Genomic DNA, 20,851 nt, shown 5'->3' on the forward strand with positions numbered 1-20,851 from the left:
GCCCAAAGCAGGGCACCATGCCACACCATCTCCTGCCTCAGGAGCAACATCAGCAGCCAGACAGGCTTTCCAGGATGCTGCTGTAGACAGACCACAGGCATTTTGTTGCTGCCAGCCCTCTCCCTTCACAGAAAACCACACACCCTGTCTTTAGAGCTGGCTCAGTGTTCATGTCTGCTCCCTCTGCTTAGGAAGTGGGAATGTGTCACCGAGGGGCAGGCAGATATAGAAAACATTAATTTGCTAAAATAAAGCAGCTGTTTGCTTGCAAGCATGGGGCTCAGTCACCTTACAAACTCAATGCTGTGTATAATTTCTTGACAAATTATGCCTGCCCATTCAGCCCATGTCTGCTGAAGCTGATAGCTTAGTTGCCAGGGTTTCAGTTCTCCATTCCCTAGCAAATGTGCTTGGCTCCACCTTTCCACCTTCACTTTTCAGTGTACATTTGTATTTGCTCCCACCTGTAATGGAACTAGATTTCATTGCAAAGGGAAATGGCATCCATAAAGCAGAAATATTTCTCAACTTGATTAATTACTTCTTCATTGACAGGCCTTTTCCAGATGGTCTTCAATCTGCAAGATCATGAAAAACTTTGTCTTGCAACATTAAGTATAATACAGCTAAGCAGGCAGTCTTCTTTCCCTGGCAATATCAGACCCAGATGCCTACTTCTCTGGCACATTTCCTTAATTGTAGCATAGTGGTACCCACTCACACTAATGATGTATGTCAGGAACATGAAGCTGCAAGCTTCAGGGCATTTGTTGCAGCAATTCTGAAATATTTTGTCTCACCAACCTCATAGAATTAGATCTTGACAATTACATTTACGTAAAGAATAAAGCACATCTTCAGTCTTTACCACCTTAATATTAACCATTCTCCCTCTGTTTTCTTTCTGCTGCAGATATTGCATTGACTCAGCACAGGTTTTCACATTTTCCTGACATTTCTGGAAAATGGCTATGAGGTACATTCTATCTGTTTTAGTATATGCATATATATAGGTTTGTGTGGTTCTGTACATTGCTGTGAGCCGTATGAGTTGTGACCCTTAGTATATCATAATGAAGATGTTCTCTGCTTTTTCAAAGACATGGATGAAATGTATCTTTCCATCTGATTATATCCTCTGACACAAAAATGTCTGCCATATACGTCTGGTTTTTAAATATTTTCTATTTCTAGTGCCCTTTCAATTCTGTGAGGTATCAGAAATAATAAAGGTGTGTGTTAGGAACAGATCCACAGGAAGCATGTAGGGTCGTGTAGACAATTAAAGCTGACTCCTGTTGTCTACCAACAAAACAATGGGTCTTTATTAACATATGTGTCTCTGAAACATTTATTATTCAGTGCATGTTGTTAAATATTTAGTTACAAACACACACACAAAAATACATAAAGAGTTTAAAACAAGCAGAAAAACAAAATACCTTTCTCCTACTACACATAAACCAGCTGTTTCTCCATCTGGTGCATTCTGTTCACTTCTTCATAGCTCCAAACATAATTATCTGAGAGCTGACTTTACTGAGGTTCCAGAACACCTCTGTTTCTTCTTGAGGACTTTATGTATGAAGTTATCGCTTTATCTGGCTATGCTATACAATTCCTTACATAAAAGATTACTTCAAACATACATGTTTCTTACCTTAAGAGCATATTACTCTGCTTTTTCCTATATGCATCAAACTCCAGCACTGCAGTGAGAAAAAAACACAAACACCTCTCACAATCCCCAAAATCCCTCAGAAATAGGCAATGGAAATTGATTTTGTCATTTTTATATAGTTTTATATGTTTTATACCTCCATATAAAAATCGGATTTGATGTAAAAATTTCAATTTCTCGTAAAAAAATATTGCAGCAACTTGAAATATTGGCAGTCTTCCAAAACATTTAATTGGATGTGCTGTTGTAGTAGATCTGGGAACAGTAGTTTGGTTGTCTCAGCTAGCCATTCTCTTCTTTAGGCCGCGTTCCCATTTGCTATAACATACTATTATTATGAATTCCCATGCTGCATCACCTCTTTTCATCAAAAAGGGCACACTTGCATCAGGGAATACGTTGTCAACCCAACCTCATCAAGAGTAAAAAGATTCCACTGTAATTTTTTCTACTAAACATTTTAAAGAAGCCCAAGAATCAACACCTCATAGCATGATTTTCTAAAGGCGTATACAGACTGAAATCAATCAGAATTGCAAACATTTGGTAGATTTGAAAAACTTTACAAGTTTTTGACGTGAATACCTTTAGAAAAACTATGATTTACCATTTAACCACATCTTCATTGTAATACACACTGAAATAACTAAAACCAAGATGCAGTGATTTCAGTGATTTGACCTCTGATTTTTGACTGTGGATGTGCATGTGCACATGCATGAGTATATCTGAATATTTGAAGTCTTGGGTTTTAAAAAATGCATATAAGTCCAAACCAGTCTGTTATATCACTGATGATGCCGAGATTCATTTTGCCATACATGCTTGGATTTGACTTACTGAAATAAGGCAGAAAGGATGTTCTATGATAGTGTTAAGTCTTCCCTTGATATTTGCAGCTTAAGAGCTCCACAAAGAAATACATTAAATCCAACTAAGGCTGAAGTGAATCCTCAAAAGGAAAACCTGAAAGAGAAAATGGGCAGAAACCTCAGCATCTAATTGCTATGCAGATTCCACATATAGGAAGATAAATCAATGAGTCATCCTGTAAAAATATGCATTTGTAGATTTTCTGTAGCAAAGGAATCCCTCAGAGAATGGCTGGGATTATTTTTAAAAAGCAAAGTTTAACCCTAAGCATAAATGTAGGTTTGTGTTTATGAGTCTTTATTGTACACGGAGATCTGTAGGTATCTAATGAAGTTGGGATGAAGAATGTATAGATACACTATGAAAGTGTGTTAACTCCCCAGTACATATTTACTGTTGGAATTTGTAGATTTTCATTTCACTTCCAATCTTCTTTAAGCTTCTTCATCCTTTTAGTGTGTGTTATCTAGCTTTTCATTTTCTGGTGTAATCTGTTTGTTAGGAACATACATATACCTGGCCATACCAACAAGTTGGTTTGGGTCCAGTGTCCAAGGAAAGTACAGAGTTAACAAAAGTTTAAAAACTTATGTTTTGTGGCATTTTGCAATTCTTCTTCAATGAGAAAAAAACTTAACATGAATCCTCCCATTATCTCCTCTAGATAGCTCGTAAAAACAAAAACTAAATATTATATCACTTCTTTTAGCTGTTTCTTTATTGTTCCTTCCTCGATTTCCACACAAACTGACTGTGGCCTCTGAACAGTGAGGGAGACAAAGCACACTGTCTCCAAGGTTGGCTCAAACTTTGAATGAATATAGGAAGGCAACTGCCATGTGAGCATGATATAAGAAGAAAGAAAACAAAAGTAAATAAGTGAAGATGAACACAATATATATTTCCTTCCTAGGACCCTGTTAGCGATACTTACAACAGTCCATCTCCAAATATTCTCAGAAAGTAACACAGGAAATGTATCTCAAAAATCCACCCAGAAGCTATTTTCTTCCCACTTACCAATGTGAATGGTTTTTGCATCCCACCTGAATTCCTTCTAATTCCATCACCTTTGTCTTCCATAGGTTTATACTTATCTCATTCTACTTGCTTTTCAAAAACCATTTTATTCTCCAAGGTTTGTCACAATATTTTGAGACATAAAGAAGCACACAAGGCTAAAACGAATATTTGCTTTTGAATATGGTATGATTCTAAAGTTCTAGTATCTGAAGGATGATAACCTGGCGAATTTAAAATTAGTAAAAAGTATATGAGGAATGTATAATGAGTAACCGTAAAAAAATCTAATTGCTAGCATTTATTTAATTTAATGGATGAAAATCAATGGATAGGCAAAGGAAGGGATTCAGAATTTAAAAACCTGAAATATTTAGGTTATTTTTTTAATTTTGTCTAAATTTTCAAAAACTTAAAACTTTTCCAAGAGATGGCTAGCTAGTCACTGGTGTAAAATGAATTAATAGGATTAGCTTTTTTATTAATTTACCTGTGTCAGAGATGCCAATTTTTGGCAGTAACATAGAAACTTCAAAATTCAAATGATCAGGACTCTTGGGATGGCAGAAAGTTTGAAAACCTGTTGTTCCTATCTTTACATTAGGTTTCACACTGTGATTCCCCTGCAACCTAACAGTTTGATACTAAAGTTTTTAAATTTGAATTAATATTTTAGTTAATATAATTAATATTAGTCATAAATATATATATCTTTCTAATGAGTTAAGTCTCTGCAATATGAAATGTCGAAGTCTCTTCTTAAATTCAGCTCCGAAGTTTAGTCTTCGATTCTATGATACCAGAGTAAGGTCCTCAAGATTTCTTCATGTTCCCATTAAACTGAAGGCAGGGAAAAATGGAAAGTTAGTGTGTATCTTAAACAGCCCAAGAGGTGAACAATAAAATCTAATAAAGGTTACCTGTTCTGTACCTGATCTTCTCTTAACTATAATTAATTGGGAATTTTTCATTGTCTTGAACAGCACCAGCACTAGGCTTTGCAGTCTCTAAACAAACCTGCTGTAAAAAACTTTCTACAATCCCTTCCACATCAGTAGGAGTTTATTTATTTTTGCCATCAACCTAAAACTTGACTTGTTCTTGGTCACAAACAGTGTTTAAAGGCGGAAGAGTACCTCATCATACAAATACACTTCATTTTTTTAGGATGACACATCAATGGAAACCAGGTATCATGGATTCTTTTGTTTAATGAACTTAAGCTTGAAATCATCAGAACTTACTTTTTGATAACTGAAATGTGCATGTGTAAGAAGGTTCACAGAATGAAGAAAAAAAAAAAAAAGCAAAAGAAAACAAACCACAGTATGTGTAAATGCACCCACTGAAAGATTAATTCCTCAGCATGAGACATATTCTTCTAACTGAAGAACTGCAGATTCAAAAGTAAAAATTAACATCTATCTGGAGCTCCTTCTAAAACAGCTGCTCTGGACATAAACCTGATGCAAAATATATTCCATAATCTAGCTTCCATTAGTGAGATCATTTGCAGATTTTGTAAACACTTACTGTAAGCATATTTCTGGGTTCTGTGTTCCCTTCTATTAATTTAAAAAAAAAAAAATAAAAAAGTTAATGTGTTCCATCAGTGAACAATCTTTTTAAGCGTATGAAACTTCTGTTCAAAAGAAAATGCAAGTATTGCAAAAGCTTTCATTAAGTTAGGCAATAACTCCCTTTTTACACTTTTCTTTTACTTAAAGCCAGGATTAAAATGCTTGTGGTCTCTACAGTTGCTTTCAACATTTCACACTTAGCAAAATGGGGTGAGAATGTAAACAACCATATCTAAATTAGTATCCTGAACTTACTAGTTTGTATATTTTGCAAGTTTGTTTGAATTTGTTGCTTTGAAGTAGAATGGTGTGATTCATATTAAAGAAACCTCTCAAAAATATTCTGTGAAGTGATTCCAATATAGGAAAAAATACCCCCTCCCTCTCACTCTTGTCTTAGATACATTACAACAATTTGTACCTTTTCTTCTTTTTCCAGCTGATCTATAAGCTTGAGGGACTGTATTTCTGAAAAGCTGAAAGAGACACCCATACAACATGTATAGGTCACAAAATTCATGTTGAATATATATGAAATTATTAATTTATTGCACTAGAAATCATCACAGCTTCCTTGTCATCCTGTTCCACCTTCTCCATTCCTGTTTCTTCTCCCACTGAGATACCTGTACAAGGTTAAAGAGACAAGGTCAAAAAGAACTAATCAGTAGCCAATCCTCTACTAAACATTTACAAAGCAATCAGTCTTATCCCCTTAATTCTGAAACACGGGCAGGTGGTTAGTCCTGTAAGGGCTCTGATCCACAGCTGGTGCAGATCAGTGTCATTTAACTTGAATACAATTAGACCAACTTCACACCATCTAAGAATATACTTTAGGATTTAGTTTAGCTAATGCCAGAGTCAACAAAAAACAATCCTTGATTCTTAAACCCAAGGTCAACTTAGGCAAACAGTTAGTGCTTGTGTTTGTTTGTTTATCAGTCAGAGTTGTTGTTTAATCTTTTATTAAGAAGAGAAAGATAAGTGCAATAAGCTGTATCTTTCAACTCTTGAAACGTTTTATAGGTCTGTGTAGACAACTGATGCTATCTTCAAAGGCAGTAAGAAAACATACTCTGTAAATTGTATTTTATCCTCATAGTTTAAGGATTTTAGTATTTTTTGTAATAGCTGCAGGGGTTCATAATGCAGGTATATGAAAATTAGGATTTCTCCACATTGTGCAAGGTTTTTATTATGCATGCTATAGGCAAGCTAGAAAAGATAGGTATGCCAGTGATTAGGAAGGGATATGTTATTACTGCATTATAATGCACAAACAGCTTTTATGTTCTTCTGCATAATATTAGAAGCTCAAATTTATTGAGTCACAGCATCTTATCATCACTCAGCTTTTAAACTAAGGCAGCAATCATTGATTTATATCAAGCATAAAGAAGTTCCCTTGTCACATTACTTATTGATACATGGGGTATAATTCTGATAAAGTATGAGAGTATGCAACAGGGTCATTCAGAATTATTTCTATACTTGTAAAAAAAAAAAGCAGCAAAATATATTCATTTTTACTGTTAACCTCTTCAAAGGATGTCCTCTTATTATCTACTATTATCTGCTAAAAACTATAAACATTTAAAAAATCTGCTTGAACAATTTTTCATTTTATAGAGTTTGAAGATAAAATGCAAATGTAATATAGCTAAAAGTTAGAAATACATCAATGATAAAGGGATGAAATAATATTTTGCACTGCTAAATACCACTGTGTAAAAGAGGTTATGATAGAGACTATTTTAATAGCTAAAAATTCTCTCAATTCTCTAGCTAGTAATAATGAGGTATCTCATTCCATTTTCTAAAATTAGTGAACAAATGTCCAGTAAGTTAAACAAATGGGTGGAAATCTGTGATTAATTCTTTTTCACCTTTTTGAGGCTGCAGATTGCATGTGTGGGCAGTCTTGTGGGTTTTATTTGGTCACATGAAGAAAGCTTGCACATCATGCTTACTGTGTATGTATCTTATTTACTGGGTTCCTCATATTCATGAACATTTTCTGTGGTTCTGTAATAAACAGCACCTGTAGAAAAAACACCATAGTCTGGTCCTACATTTATAATCCCCCTTCAGCCCTGTTCAACAAACCAACAACCAAAGCAAAATAATTGTTCAATGGAAACTGTTTGGCTTCCATGTATATTTCTTAAGAAATTTTAATCAAGATTCCTGAAAGTGAAATGAATCGCTAACTCGTTCTATTCCAGAACTTTATTAAACTAAATGCTCCATTCTGCAAAATGTTGCTGATTAGGGCAGTTGAATTTAAATACTGATCATTATTGTATTTCTCTGTTTCATTGGGAAAATTATGGGGAAAGCATGGATTTCAAATAATGGTAAGTCAGAAACTGATGACAATATAGAAAACATTCTATACTGTGATATTTTAGGATATACTTTGGCAGTCAGTTTTTAAAATTACGGCCCATCAATGCTAAGGTATTTCTCCATCATAAATGTATCTTAGAAAAAGAGAAAGCCCACTAAATACATACACTCTAGTTTTTAAATAAAACAAAACAGGATGATGTAGTATATGATTTTTATATTGCATTTGGAAACCTTCGATTTGAGGTTTACTGCTCTTGTTCCAAATAACTCAGCTACCATATAGTTGTAATTGTCATACAAAATGGGCTTCACGTAACTTCAAAGAGTGTCTAAAATAGTCTCTCTGGTTGACAAAATGTGTGTGAAAAGAGATTTATGCTTTGAGGATTGTTTTCTCTTAACGATTTAATTTGACATTATGCTAGGTGCTTGCTATTATTTCTTACTTCACTTCTCCACAATTTTCAGAAGGGAATTATCATCTCTGTCATTTAATGTATTGCAGTTCCTGAAGTATGAATATGGATAATTTAAAGACTACTCTGATGCTCACTGGATCTCAATAGTGAAATTAAACAGAACAGAGTATTAATTAGACCAATAAAATTGCAAATATTATGAAAGAAATTGATTTACATTTACTGTTCTAAGCTCTTCTATGTTCTACTTTGGTCTTGTAAATCATTGTTCATGCTATTTCAATTAAAGAAATCATTATCTACAATTTCATTAAATATCCATGTGCTTGTTATTCAGGTTGAAAAATGGCTGGAGTCCCTTAAATAATAGAACAACTTGAATAGAAAAAAATAAAAAGACATCAGAAATTCTCACTCTGTAACAATTTCAGTTGCTCTTCTAAATCTTTTCAAAGTCAGTTCAGTTAGTTAATCCTACATGGAGAACAGTATTTAAACTAACTCAGCTGTCTTTGCATGGAAGATGATTATGGGGGCCTTCAGCTTTCCAGCAGACTGGCAATAATGAAGACCAGCAACACTGCTAATATCTTAAAATAGTATATCTATTTATTTAATCAATATCTGATCATTGCTTCATTTCAGAACCCGCTTAAGATTTCTTAGAGATGAGGGTTGAAGGATAGAGAGGCACTATATTATACTGAAAGACAGAGGAACAGGCACTACATAATAGAGTCTGTTATATCAGATTCTGGGCATTTCAGGTAAAATTGTCTTTCATTCTTTTTTTGGTGGAAGCTAAATTGCCATGTCTTGAGTTATAAATAATTGTATGGGAAATCTTTTATAGAGCATCTTTTTAAAACCAAGACATTTGTATGCCACAATTGCTGAACCAAAATCCAGCTGAGTTTTGCTGTCTTCCCTCCTACAATCTGGAAAAATTTCAAAGGAGCTGATGGTAAATTATGAAACTGTAAGGCTGATTCTAAATGAGAGTTACTGTCAAATGCCATCTTGATGTTACATTAAGATGAGGTTTTACTCAACAAGTCATTTATAGTTACTCTTTATGTGGCGTATTCATCTGTCCTGGAGAAATTTGTATCTGATAAAATACAGATTGGTAGTAGACAACCATATAATATGTTTCAGATAAATTATGTGACTAACTCTTGGTAACAGTGTAATAATAGCTAAAAATGTTAACAATCTGAAGAACTACCACACTTGTGTTTTGCACAAAAAGTGCAAGTAAATGTGACGGATTTTGACCTTTCTCCAATTATTTTACAGGTGTAGGTAATACAATGTGTACAGAAGAGGAATCAAGAAATAATTTTAGCTATCTTCAGTATATTAAAAATTATTTTAAGAGGAGTCTTAGATCAATAATAACATAAAATTTTACATTTCAGATTTCTCCTGATAACAGAAGTAGTTGTCTTGAAAAATGGGTACACCAATGAACATTTATTTTAATGCTTGCCTAGCAGATTAGGAGATAAAAAACTTTCCTTTTAAAGCCAGCATTTCAACACTGTCAATGCACATAATTATTAAATAAATTAAAGAATTAAAAAAAAAAAAAAGAGAGAGAGAAAGGAAGGCTGGACAGCTGTTATTTTTTGTTAAGGACATTATAGTCTATAAAGAAAGCTCCCAGAGAAGAATGCCATGTTTATGCATGCATTCCTTCCAGATGACAGTCATTTAAGAGAGGCTTTGCGGTAAACCCCTGTCAATGGGAATGTATGGATTCTGGTAGAAAAGAGAATTATATACTACCTCAATTTGTAGGAAAGTTTTCTTTTTAAAGTTTAGACTACATGGTTATGAAAAAATATGTTTGAGGAGTGGAGTAGCAGTGAAGTGAGAATTTGTTCTTGCACCTCCTGACATCGGTACATGAAATAAGCCCCTCTGATTTAATGGAGGAAAACCTAGTTCAGGAACTTTTACACCAAAGGTAGAGACAATTTTTGAATTGTATATACAACTTACAGTATGTTTCTATAGCAGGAACTTAAGGACATTTTTTAAAAACATTAAATTCCATTAATTTTAAATATTTTACAGCCCCTTCTCTAGGTCAGAGACATATTTTGATAAATATTCGATGTTTGACTATTACAATTCTGCTGGGGTTTACTTTGTATCAACAGGTTAATAAATTATTCTGTGATTGAAGACAAATCAGAAACATATAGTTATTTTCAAATGTAGTATAATAATCGCTCCTGTCTCAAGTAAATCATAATACTTCAAACAAAACTGGTGTCCTCCTCTATTTGATAGATTGACCTCCTGAAGGAAAAAAAAAAAAAAATGGAAACACTGAATCAATGACAGAATCGTGGAAAGAACCTCCTTTGGGGTTTTCATCAAGATTTTACTTTCCAGCAGTCATAGCCTTTCTGACACTTTCACTAGGATGAACAAATATGGAACACTTTGCACTGTATTCTACATGTTGTTTGCTGACACACCTGCCTCAGAAGTCTGACCATGTATCTAATCTTGATTAGATGTTAATAAGCTTTAAAGATAAAGAAGCTGATATATGAAGTTTAATCCCTTCTTAGGTCTTAAGAACAATCAGGGCTAAATTTCAAAAAGACATTTTTAAAAGCCATGTAATACAGTGTGATGTGGTAGAAACAGTCATTTTTGCAAACAAAATGAACAAGTATACAAATAAATGTGATTTTGCAAATTATGACTAATAGCCATATGTATAAACAGTGCATGCACAAATCCAAATATTGTGCAGGAACAAAGAAGTCATTCAGTTTTAATTGCACTTGATATTGCACAAAAGCAGAAATCAAGCATAAACAGTATTTCTAAAAAGCACAATCCTAAGGCAAAACTGTGATTCTGGTCTTTAAAATTACTAGAATACCTCTGAAGACTAATCTAAAGTTTTACAATTTTCATTAAGTAGGTTACATTTTGAAAAGTTCCTAAGTTAGTTGTCGCATTCTCATTGAAATCAATACAATCGATGCTGGCTCCCTACAAGAAATTCAATCTTATTTAGGTAATTTTTCATTCTAGGTGCTTGCTTGTGTATTGGAAACCAGAGCTCTGAGCCAGGTGGATAAGTTGCTCATGAAATGCATGGTAGCTCACCCAAAAAAAGAAAGACAAGGCATCTCCAGAAATACAGCTGTGATTCCTGCTCAGGTCTGCCTAGGCCAAAAGTGTTTAAGCTCCACAGGCACAGAAGTTTGAACACTAATAGTTACCAAACACCTGAAGTTCTGTTTCTCAGTACACAGAAGAGCTCTGTTCCTGATGCTTCATAGCTACCCACTTAATAGTCATTAAACCCAACATGGATCCATTTCTAGGCACCTTCTATCTTCAGATGTTCAGTCTATTGGCTTGCTCCAGCACATCCTGTCACAGGTATATGAAATCAGGATTCACAGAAACCCTCAAGTAACACTGGTTTTGCTAGCACATGAGCCAAAGTGCTTATATAGTAGCTTGGAGTTCTTCACTCAAGGCCTTTCTCACTGAAGGGGAAACCCTAGCTGTTCTGGAAAAGTGCTCAAACCCTGAGTTATTTAAAGGAAAAGAGGAGAATTTTTTTTTTTTTTTAAGCTGTTTCACTAGGGAAAAAAGTCTTCTCCATTGTGACAGAGGAGGAGACATGAATTGCAACTATGACATTATAATATTGATCATTTGTGGGATTCAAATTTTCCCCTTCAATCAATTTGGGTAATGGTCTTGCATTTGATTCTCAGAAGGTCTGTGTTTATGCCTTGTCCTTTGGGCAGTGAACTCATTTCAGCTGCCATTTCACTCTGTTAATATTAAATTGGGCAACATAGAAGTTCAACTGTTCTAGTAAAAATGGATAGGATTATTTGGAACACTCAGGAACTCAGTGAATTCAGGAGTTCTGTAGACGGTACATTTTTTTATTCAGTGATGAAGTTAGACATTCACAAATCTACACCACCCATCACTCTTCCTTCACCTATGATAATGTAACAGTTTGTGGATAGGCACTATGAACTGAATGACTAGAATGAATTTGGACTGAAAACCAAAGTACCTTCGTTAAAAAGCATCCAGCTGGCTTTTAACCAGGTTTTAGTGACACTCAGACACTGGGGAAAGGTTACAACTGTACATGGTGTCTACAGTTATCCATACTGTATTGCTTGGAGATATCTAGTCAGTTCCAATTACACTAGCTGTGATGTGGCACATACATAGCCCTGTAAGGAGGCAAAGAGAAGGAGAGAAAATATTATGCTGCATTCTGTCAGGCTCCGTTTCTGATAACTTGGAACAAAACTACACATCTCCAGGTCCCTAGAGTAGTATCCGAACCTGGCCTTGCACGGTGCTGCTTGCATGAAGTTAACTGAGACATCTTTGATACAACATGGCATGATGCAGTGTAAATATACCCTCCTGTAAATCAACCGATGGAGAAATGACCAACTGCTGGGGATATCACTGCTGATGTCCTGGATCATGTTGCACAATACAGCTTTTCAATTTCCAGGATCACAGTAAGCTAAACTGACTAAATATGCAATAGGTTTCAATACAAGTAGTGGTATGAGGTATCTATACACATAGGGTTGGTAGTCACAGGTCCAGATCCTCAGTTGTTATAAGTGGATATCAGCAGAGCAGCATTAACTTGGAACTGCCTCGATTTATACTCGGCAGTGTTTTTTTCATTTCTCTTTTTGTTGGTCTTTCATATTCCTTTTCCCATTATCAATGTTTTTAATATATTCAGTCTACCAGTCTCCACAACCTTCTCTTTATCTGTTCACCTATGTTTGGGCATTACATGTCATTGCAGATTGCAAATTAGCTTAAAATTTAAAGATGATCTGATTTTGCAAGACTTTGTTCAGGCCTCATCCAAAATCATCAGGAATAGAATATGAATGGAATGGAAAAAAATACTTAATGAGGAGAGACTTAATGATATACAACTAAATGAAAGATTAGCAGGAGAAGTGAAGATATGAACTGAGAAGGAACTCACTTTCATTGCTGTATTCAAATATAAACTATGCATAAGCTAAAATGATGAGCGCAGACATGAAAGAGGAAGGAAAAGGGAAGGAATTAAAGTCTGTTGAGACAGAAAGAGATTTCTGAAAACTTTGCATACAACACTTATTATTCAAATTCTAAACATGTAAAATCTCTGTATTGTATCAATTCCTCCTTACATTAAATAGGAAAATGCTGAGAGATTGGAAGGACAAGCCCAGTACAAAACATTCACCCATTAAAAATTCAGCACTGCATTACATGGTGTTGCTGCTCAAAACAAAATAAATGTTTCAAACCTTTTCTACAGTTTCAAAAAGGCTTTTAACAGTATTATCACCATCAGACAAATCATGTCTTTTCTCGCTAACTGGAAGATGCAACTTTATAACTGTATTAAAAAGCTACTGTGAAACAATGATCCAGAGTAGTGTCTGAAAGCATTTGTTAGGACATCCTTTCATTTTGTGGTAGTACATGCTCAGGGCACAGTTCTTGACAGGGACAAATGGAAGATTGCATTTTGATGACTAAAGATACCTACAAAAACAAGAGACAAAATTGCAAGGCCCTTTTCTTCAGTATATCACAGTACTTTGTAGTGGAAAAGAGCAACTTTTAAAAGACTAACATACAGACGAGGTCGTGTGTTCATACAAACTGTCTTCTTAGAAAGGGGAGCAGAACTACAACAGTGAATTTTAATACTTAAAAATTAGTAAGAAAAGGATGAAGAAAATAAGTTTTCTGTGTTCTGCCCTGGACAAAGCAGCACACCTGACTAGCAGTTAACCAGCTCTCAGTCCCTACAAACACACTTACAAGTTAATCAGATTTTCAAGAAGCCCTGGACTTCTTGCTTTTTGCTAACTCCTGCTGTAATTGATCTTGCTACAAAGCACAGACTCAGATTCTTGGATTGCTTTGCTTACTTAACAATACTTTTACACTGCATTTTTAGAGAACTCTATAAGGAATTTCACTAGTGTTCACTTTCTGAACATAAAGAAATATACAAAGATTTATATGTCTACATATCTCTTCACTTAAATATACATTTACATGGAGATATATTTATATACTAAAAGATATGCATAAAACATTTCTGGCAATCAAATGTCAACTAGGAGAGGAGGAGGTACAAGTAAATGTTACAAAGCAGGTCACTTGCTGTACTTCTCACACTGAGGAACAGCACAGTTTTATTACAGCAGAGAAATGGTGGAACTATACTCGAAAACAAAGACTATAGATTGAGCCAGGTGTTTCAAAGAGAGACAAAGATCATGAGCAAGTGAAAGAGCGTTCATCCAAGTTTTGAAGGACCTGACCCATGCAGCTTCTCACAGGTCTCAGCATTGGAAAATGTGACCCTTCAAGATCTCTATGGCTTTTTAAGCAACTCGGACACTGAGGAACATGAAATAGCATTAATATGTGCATCTCCAATTTTCTTAGAGTTCTACGTTTTTTCTCATCTGCTCTCCCCAGCCATTTTCAGACATGGGTAAGCAGGTTTCCATCTAGACACACTGCACAAAGACATTGTCTCTGAAGTGCTGCTAGCACACCCTGATCCCTTGCTTACTGCAATTTGATGTAGATCACTATGGAAAATGTGGGGGATCTTGAGCACTGAAGGAGTGTAGATAAAAAGAATGGAAGATGGGCCCATGATGATACACAGACTTTACGAAATCTCCATTCAATAAAAAAAATGTTAACAAAAATCCCTAACATAAAGGCAGATCGTGCCACAGCGTTTATAGACATCTGAATCTAGTGAAAAAGTAGACGAAGGTCATCTAAAATCAACTGAAACTAGAAAATAAAATCCCAAACAAGCAAACAAAAAATCCTTCATTCGACCTTCTGTAAACAAGGTGAGACCAAGAGACTGTAAACTGTTGATTTTATTTACCTGAGCTACAAAGCAAAAGCCAAATTATCAGCTTGTCACTCCTCTTGGAAATTAATCTAATTCTCTAGTTCAGCACAATTAAATCTTTGCCTTTAAGACACCAGAGGAAGGGACTGGGAGTTATTTGATTTTTTTCCCCCCTCAATGACACCTCTTCAGTAGCAGACAGGAATTTGCCCTCTGTGTTCAGTTTGTATAACATCATACTGTGCTTAAATAACCTACAGGGTGAAATTCAACCTGATGTAGCTTCGGTCTATTCAGGAAAATACAGCTATATTATCCTTAGCAAGTTACTCTTCAGAGGTATGCTATAACATCTGAAACACAACATTTTAAGGATCAGAGGGAAATGTCACCTATGGGGTACAGTGATGCTGAGAAATACACAACTCACAGCTCCTTACAAAAGGAATGAAGTTTAAATAAAGATACAACAAACCAAACAGTGCTGGGTCACATTAAACTGAGAAAAGTCAAGCAAACATGAATGGGTTGTGCTTCACTTACAGTCTTACAAACTACATCCAGTAAACATCCTTCAAACAATGATAACTTTAATCTACTTTTCTAAATACACAGTGTACATATTTTCTGTAGACACACATAAAACCAGAGAGTATACTTCTGCTCTTGAGCAATTTTTTTAATTCTTTTCTGTCTATCTATATGGTTTCTATACAGTTTGGAAGATCAGTTTCAAAATTAAAATTCAGTTAAGGAAGAGTAATTAGTCAAATTTCTATAAGGATTTTGCTGTTCTGCATAGGTCTTTAAATACAGACATACAGGACACTCCAAGAAACTTAAGATGGAAATAAAGTTAAAAAATTAAAAATAACAGAAGGTAACTTCAGGGACTTCTTAAATCAACTGTTCAAGCAGTAAATAATTGCTACAAACTGTTATTTTTTTCACAGCAAAGGATGTATCTGAACAATGTATCATGGTTTTGCCTCTGTTATCCAATAATCAATCCTAACTGCTGCAACTATCTCCTTTATTCATGGGTACAGTGTATGGATCTGTAGCCCAAAAACCATCTACATAAGCATTTGCAAGTCTGCTTGGTCAGTCTCCTCGTATTAGTCACAGTAGTCACTTAGGTCACACACTGCGATTTGTTGTCTTGTTGGATTACTTGATTTTTTTTAGAAAAGGAGTTTAATAAAAAACAATAAGCAATAATTAAGAGCAAATGGTGTTGTATCTACTAGCTATTTTGAATGTGAAAATCAGATATGTTTGAACCAATTTACATTTTGAAAACTTAATAAGTTAGATGGACTTTTTACCTGAGGAGAAAGAATATATTGTCTAGTCTTTGGAAAATATTTATTCCTACTTAGGATTAACCTATGGATAGAAAGTCTGCAGATATTACTATTTGTACAAATGAAGCATGCCTAACATTCATTTTTCCCTTCAGAAATCCTGTACTGGGTAGAATCATGTTCTTGAGCTACTGTGAAGTCTGTGCTGCTCAGTGACACTCTTCAGCCTTAAAGATCTTCCTTCTAATTAAACTTTATATTTGCAACTGGATGCAGACATGTTTTCCTGCTTTCAGTTATATGAAGTTAGTAATTCAATGGCTATATGCACATTAATTTACCTATAACTTAATGGAATTTGCCTACCCAGTTTCAATTGATACTCACATTTGCAGAGCTCTGCTGAAACTTCATTCACATTCCATATATTCTTGCCTGGTGAAAAAATAGTTGCACATGCATGTGATTGCCTCTTTTGGATCCCTTTCAAAGCCTTCTTTAGGAATCTGAATACGCCCTTCTGTGGGAAAAACTGCAGAAACAAAAAAAGGAATGAAAAACTCTTTAAGACCATCCTTCCTTACAGAAGTTTCTCAGAACTTGATTAAGAGCTTCAGATACAAGGGATCCTAAAAGTGCAAGAAGGATCAAAGCCCCCAGCATCAAAACATTAAGGTTTCACCTTTCACTGTACCTCCTACTCTACAGCCATTGGTGTAGAAACAGTAAAGCACAGAGAGGGAGGAGATGCAACTCTGGGAAAGACATTTAAAGGAAATTCCACTGTGGAGAGAGCCTGACAGAAAGGTCATCCACCTTGTACTATTTTTCTGCTTTGATCCCTGCTGGGAAAACATGCACCTTTCACTTTCTCAATGTCTGCCATCCCAGAGAAACTGCAGAGTATTGTGGTGGGTGCACTCGAATCCCCCCCAGCCAAACCAGCAGCAGTTTGGTCCAGGCTCCAGGGGAGGTGAGGGCCTGAGCCGCAGCCAGGCCAAGAACTCCTTCCAGGAGACCCAGAGGGAAGCAGAGCGGCACACTGAACACTGGCGGCTTGTGGACGCAGGGAGTCTCGTGCAGACTTTTCCTACTGTATGCAATTTGACTACGCGTCAACCACTTCATTCTATAAATACAACAGCTTGGATGAGCCCACTTTTAGATCTTCTTGCTTAATAAGAGAACTGTATGCCAATGGTTTTACTACTCAGAGGTCAGTGGATGAGCCAAATTCAAGTTCAATATTAGTCGTTTAGCTTAAGTAGATGCACACCAAATGTAATGGATTATTTAGAGATAGAAGGTTGTATGATTGTTAATATACTCTTTGATTTATGTTACTTAGTAGACTAGATTTGCTAAAATTTTAAGCTTGTATTTAACAAAAGCAACTGCGGACTACATTAAATACCTGCAAGATAAAGTTTAGCTTGCATTTTGCTGGGAAAAATGGAATTGACTGGGAAAAAAACAATGCAAGTCTAACGCAGAGACATTACCAACATCTGCAAAGCGTGGCCTATTTTTACACTTCGCTGAGAAGAAAGGATTTATCCAGACAAAGCGGCACCTTCAAGGATATGGACCTAAAACAATGTCAACAACTGAACAAAACAGAGGCCCACGTGGAGTCAGGGTAAAAGGGTCCAATGGGGAGCAAAGGACCTGGTGGTGAAATTTTTCTATTGGACTGGATCTTGGTGTGAATGATCTGTAAAGATATAAAAGTTTGTAGTTTTCTATGCTTGGGCGGACCTCTGCACAGGTACCCAGCTTGAGCCAGCGCTTCTGCTATTCTACTCCGTTATATTTTTTTATTTTCTGAGAATTTTGTTTCCTGGAAGTCTGCTTTGCATGCAGTTACGGGTCTCCCCTGAAAGTTTCCCTTCAGAGCTCTAAGTACAGGCTCCGGAGTGAACAGCTATCAGGGGAAGAAGAATCCCGAACATTTGCATTGCAATGGACATAAGCCTCGCCTGAAAGTTTGCCTCTAGAGCTTCAAAACACAGCCCCTGGAGAGAACAGTTATCAGGGAAAGAAGATACCTGAAAGTTTGCTTACAGGCACCTGCAGAGAAGGTAAGCAGCATTTGGCTTGGTATATCTCCCCCATGCAGTAAATAGAAGAGCAAACCCACCACCAAACTCTTTAATGTCGCGCTTCTCTTTAAGTAATCTAAACATTGTTCTGCAGCAAGCAGAACCATAAATTACACCCCCGTGACAAGTATCTGGAGCTGCAAAAGAATTGTGTGATCTATATGTACACATACACAAACACACTCAAACATACCGAAAGCATAAATCACCAGACACAATGATTTATTCACTGTGAAGTCATACTCTGCTAAATCGATAAGTTACCACTGTGTAACCAAAGTAAATTTCACTCATCATGGACAATTCATATCTATTGTGTTTGGCAGGTTTTTGTCAAAAAGTAATTGAAAAAAGGATTGTATATTATGCATGAATAGTATTGTAAACATCACAGACTATATAATGTGAAAGACAACTTTAAAATTTTAGTTTTGAACCACAGCATATTGGGTGCAGTGAAAGAAGTCGAAGTATTTGGTCGTTAGATTAAAATTTTCATTAGAAAAGTAGGTTTATTTTATGCTTCCTTTTATACCTAGATCAAAGAAGCTTGTGATGTGCCTCATGATTCTAAATAATGTTATGTCTGTCCCCAAGGTCTTCACATATCCCAAGGGAACTGGCAGTATACATCAATTGCTGTATAGGTGTAAAGTATAATAAATGGATCGTGGTATACCAGCTATTATAAATTATATCTCCTCATGTTTTACTGATTGGTATGAGAGAGCATCTGTATTGACTTACAAATGATGCTCAGGGAAGTGCATACATGTTCTACCTGCTTATGAGCTGAATTACTGAAAAGCCCTTGGAAGATGAGTGCTCCTCAGGCTCTACACGGCATAAATAACTATGAAGAGGTCAGTTGTAGCATGCTTTAACCTCTTTCCTGATGCTTGAACTGTAGGTGTCTGCATTTTTGCATTGGGAAGTAGTGAAGGAAAAACAAACAACTGTTCATACATTGTTATTAATCATTTACAGTGAAGTAACTATTCCACATTTGTATGAGCTAAATCTGTCCAATGTGCAATTAATTAGATGTGAGGATCAAAGCTGCTTGTTCCTTTTGATGCATTATTTTTATAATATATTTTTAAATGTTCTGTCTTTTCATGCCAGCAAAGAATAATAGAATGACATGTGACATGTGAATATAGATGTTCACACTGAGTTAATACGACACATGCAGAGGTTGAAGCTAAACAAGAACTTCTGCGCTAATTTATTCCTTTGGTAATTTACAGAAAATTATGGTAAAAAAGACCATTCAGAAGGACATACTTTTATTTCTATGGACTCAGTTTGTGGGTTAGGACTGTCAAGGCCATTTGAAGGACAAAGTTACTCTGTGTGAAAATTAAATAAACAACTGGATATTCACGTAATCTCTAGAGTTTGTTTGTTGGGGGGGTGTTGTAGGTTTTTTTGTGTTTCTGTTTTATTCTGGTTTGGGCTTTTTTTTTTTGCCAAGGAACTTAAAACATCATAGCTTTATTGCTGTCCTGTCTTTTTAATATCAAGGAAAGGGCACATTGGTCCAAGTGGTTCTCATTATATGCCTGGAACATGATTACAGAAAATCCCTTCATGGCAGTTCTTCCTTTGCAGGCCCAGGGATGTGTTTTGGAGGGCAGAAAGTCCTGATTTAAGAACAATCTATTTCTACCTTAGCTATTAAAAGAAGAGTACAAGAATGGTCATAACAGGTCCATCTGTTCCAGTATTGTGTGCTCTAAGTGTGGGCAACAGAGGTGCCTTGGGAAGAACATTAATATCAAGTGGCAGCCAAACCTCTGGGCCCACAGTCCAACTGTAGGGGAGTCAGTGTAATGTAAGAGACTAATACTGGGGCCAGTGTTGTTTAAAACTTTCATTAATGACCTGAACATTCCTTATGTGAGGAGAGGCTGAGAACTGGGAGTGTTTTGCCTGGAAAAAAGAAGGTTTGAAGGATCTTATCAGTGTGTATAAGTATCATATGAGAAGGTAAGAAGATGAGGGAGGCTGATTCCTCTCAGTAGTGCCCAATGACAGGACAAAAGGCAACAGGCACAAATCAAATTCCCTCTGAACATAAGAAACACTTTTTTATTATGAAGATCATCAAACACTGGCATGGGATGTTCTGAGAGGTCATGAAGATATTCAAAACAGAAATGGACACTGTCCTGGGCAAACAGCTCTAGGTGACCCTGCCTGAACAGAGGGGTTAGACCAGATGATCTCACTTCAGCTACTCAGTGACTCTGTGTGATTCTGTGACAACAGAAATGCCTAAGGAAGAACATTAATATAAAGTAAGCACATAGGGATATTTCTCCTGAACACTCATCTAACACTTTGTCTAGTGAATTTCTTTCAGCCAGAAGTGGTGTTTTGATATTTAGCAGAACAGTCATAAATTTCAGAGTTTCCTCTCAAATTATTCTCTCTTGTTTTCTTCTTCTACTATTCAGCCAGTGATTAAATAGTTAACACTCTGAAGAGGCATTAATTTCAGCCAGTTTGCACACTCACAAGAACCACTGAGTTATTTCAGATTAATATTTTTTATATTATCCCTGCAATCTGTCAATG

General features: G+C 35.8%; 1 long non-coding RNA gene across 5 annotated transcripts in view; it reads right to left on the reverse strand.

The window, feature by feature from the left end:
* Positions 1-1,396: 1,396 nt before the first annotated feature.
* The window catches only part of LOC139827803 (uncharacterized), a 37,005-nt gene continuing 17,550 nt past the window's right edge, over positions 1,397-20,851 (reverse strand). For 2 of the 5 annotated variants that reach the window (XR_011738783.1, XR_011738781.1), the window contains exons 2-3: positions 16,554-16,698; positions 1,397-5,780 (exon numbers count right to left, since the gene is read on the reverse strand). This is a non-coding gene — a long non-coding RNA (uncharacterized lncRNA). Of the gene's footprint in view, positions 5,781-7,043; positions 7,199-16,553; positions 16,699-20,851 lie in introns of all 5 variants that reach the window. The other 3 variants (XR_011738785.1, XR_011738784.1, XR_011738782.1) reach the window with 3 other exon arrangements.

Source organism: Patagioenas fasciata, chromosome 4 (genome assembly GCF_037038585.1).
Source record: "Patagioenas fasciata isolate bPatFas1 chromosome 4, bPatFas1.hap1, whole genome shotgun sequence".
NCBI lineage: Eukaryota > Metazoa > Chordata > Aves > Columbiformes > Columbidae > Patagioenas > Patagioenas fasciata.